The sequence below is a fragment of the Tupaia chinensis genome, unplaced genomic scaffold, assembly GCF_000334495.1.
Source record: "Tupaia chinensis unplaced genomic scaffold, TupChi_1.0 Scaffold000147_1, whole genome shotgun sequence".
In the NCBI taxonomy this organism is placed as follows: Eukaryota; Metazoa; Chordata; class Mammalia; order Scandentia; family Tupaiidae; genus Tupaia; species Tupaia belangeri.
This window is the reverse complement of record NW_006159617.1, coordinates 1,905,954-1,909,242: the sequence shown is the minus strand read 5'-3', so window position 1 is coordinate 1,909,242 and position 3,289 is coordinate 1,905,954.

Here is a 3,289-nt window from a genome sequence, read left to right as displayed (position 1 = left end):
CTCTGTCTTTCTGGTGAGCACACAGGCCCTATAGCAAAAACCTCTCAAAAAACAAATAAAAAAAATCTAATCTATGTTACAAAGACAGTATCTGCTATTTTGACACTTTCTTAATACTTGATATTTTGCTTCATTTGTCAGAGAAAGATTAATGATTACTTGATTTTATCTGAAAATTATATCCAAATAATTAGCAGAACATGATCAAATACATTCTAGATATTAATGTAACTATGGATAGTGGTAATAATCCATTTACTCCATTTCCCAATTTGAAACTTTGAATCCTCCAACTTTTGCTTATATTCTTTTTTTGACAACATCGGTGAAAGAGAGGAATGTTATATTCAGACTATTCTCTCCTAAGTTTTGCTTCAATGTACAACATAAATATCTTGAAATCTCAGTCTTCAAATATAAGTTAGCATTTTCAGTGATGTATAATATTGCAGAGGATCATTTAGCATAGTTATTATAAAATACCAGGAAAAAGAAAAACTGAGTACAGTGCTTATGGATAGAGCTAAAAGTGTTCTTTTTATCTTTGTGAAATATACCAAACAAAATCATTCCAGTCTTTGGTAAGAAATTATAATACAAGGAAAATCTTAAAAGTTTCTGGAAAAATCAGGGACCAGCAGGTGGCATGATGGTTAAGGCACTGGACACTCCCACATGGCTGACCACAGCTCAAGTCCCGGACATAGTGGCTTGATTTCTCACTCTCCCCGACATCAAATTAAAAATAAATGAACAAATAAATAATTTTTTTAAGTTTCTGGGAAAATGAAATTAAAATTTATGTTTATTCTGGTGCAAAAATATTTTGAAATCTATGCATAGTTTTTTCACAGTTCACATTTTTCATAAAGTTTTTGAAGATTCACCTACTAGGGAAAGTTATATTTTATATCACATTTTGTATTTGCTATTTAAATAATTATGCTAATTTTCAGAAAATTAATAATCAGTTATTCCAAAAGACCATTAAGTGGTCTACTAGTGTTAAAATAAATATTAGTATAGTAGAAAGTGCCAATTACTAAAAACTAAGAACAAGGATTTTAAGATTGTCTTGACACTATAGTTTACTGACCATCAGGGGATCATTAAAAGTTCTAAATTTCTATTTCTTTATCTAGAAACTAGATCTTATTACTTTTGCTAGATTCATTAATGAAAAAATATTTTAAAGACTGATCTGTTTTCAGTTATTATGGAGTAGCAAGTGTCAGACAATTGTTTTATTAGAAGAACTTTAAAAGTTAGATACAATAAATTAACATTAACAAAGACAAAGAAAAAGAGACAAAAAGAAAAACCTGTTTTTGAAGACACTGAAGACCAATCTAAGCATCCAGAATGTGAGAGATTAAGATTGTAGAGAAAAGAGGACCATAACAAAGTAAGGCATGCTGGGTCCACTGGGTGGTGGAATGGTGAAGGCCCTGGATTCTCACATGACCAACTGTGGTTCGAGTCTCAGACCCAGCAGCTTGCTTTCTCAGTTTCTTTCTCTTTCTGATGAAATTAAAAAATTATAATGATGATGATGAATAAAGTTAAATAAAATAATTTTTAAAAGAAAAGTAAGGCATACCTTGTGTAGGCAACATCCAGGATATTTTGTGACTGGTAATAAGTTCTTGAGCAGAGCAAGATACAGAGAAAATAAGTACAAAGCAACTACCATTTACTAAGCAGAGATGATAAAAGCTTCAGGATTTTCTAGGGCTCCAGTAAATACCTTAGGATTTTAGTGGGGAACCCTGAAAGCCTTAGGAGCAGTAGTAAACTAAAAATAAACTAGTCCTTACTAGATTGAAGAGATATGTATTCATATTCTATATAACTAACAGATAAAAACTCAATACTTGGTGGGGAAGATAGTGTTACCAAGAACCATAAAGACTCTTTGTATACATTGTTCATTCATTCAAAAATTGCCAGGCATGCCAGGAAAATAACCAAACATACAAAAATCAAGAGAAAATAGAAATATATCTAAGTAATCTAGCTGCTAGAACTAACAGATATGAACATTAAAATAATTATGATTAATGTGTTTAAGAAAAAAGTGGGGGAAAAGTGTGATATTTTACAACAAATTAAGAAACTATAAAAACAATTAAATAAAAATGTGTATAATTTAACATTAGATTAGAAAAAGCATTAATGAATGAGAAAATTGGCTAGTAGAAAATATCTAGATTAAAGGAGGCACAGAGACAGACTTTGAAAAACCATAGGAGAAATAAGAACCATGGTGAAAAGATTGAATTTATATGTAATTGGATTCCAGAAAGAGAAATGAAGCAGAAGGAGAGAGAACTTTCTTTGAAAAGACTATAGCCTAGAATTATCCAAAATTGTTGAAAGAGTCACTGATTCAAGAATGTCTATGAATCAAAAGCAGAGTAAAATCAAAGAACATCATACCTAGACACATCATAGTAAAACTGATGAAAGCAAGAAACAAAGAGCAAATCCTGAAAGTATCTATAGGAAAAAAAGACACATTACCTTCAAAGAAACAACATTAAAGTGATGGTTGACTTTCCAGGAGTGTGATTTCTTTCTTAAATGTTTGTAAAAATTCACCAGAGGATCTATCTGAGCGTGAACTATTCTTTTGAGAAAGTTTGGGTCTACATTCAATTAATTAGAAATACAAGAAAAAATCAATTTTTCTGTTCCTTCTATTAATTTTGATAGTTAATTTTGATTCCATATTTAAAAACTATTGGCACAACATTAAAAATGCTATATACTTTTATTATTTTTAAAGTGTACTTTGTGGGCATATTCTCTTATTTGTATGCTATTGGCAATTTGTGACTTTCAATTGTTTTCTGTTCACTGTTTCCAGAAATTTATCAATTTCACTAATATTTTTAGAGAATAAATTTGGACTTTGTCTTTACTATTTTATTGATTACATTTCTTAAATATTTTATTTCTTCTACTTCTTTTACTCTAAGTTGATGTTGGTATTTATTTTATAATTTCTTAGTATCACTGTTCATGCCTTAATTAATTAATTAGTTAATTCATGATAGAGCATACAGAAAAAAGAGAGAGAGAGAGAGAGAAGTACTTACATAGCCTGGTCCCACTATGATTTCCCCTTTCCACCTCCCCAACCCATCAGCTCCCTGGCATCACATGCTTGCTCAGCTTGTCCCAGGCTAACTGGGCTGGGAATTCAAACTATGGTGGCCATGTAGGATGCAACCCCTCCAGGGAAGAGCATTGCCACTGTACTACAGAGCTTGCCCCATATGCTCAC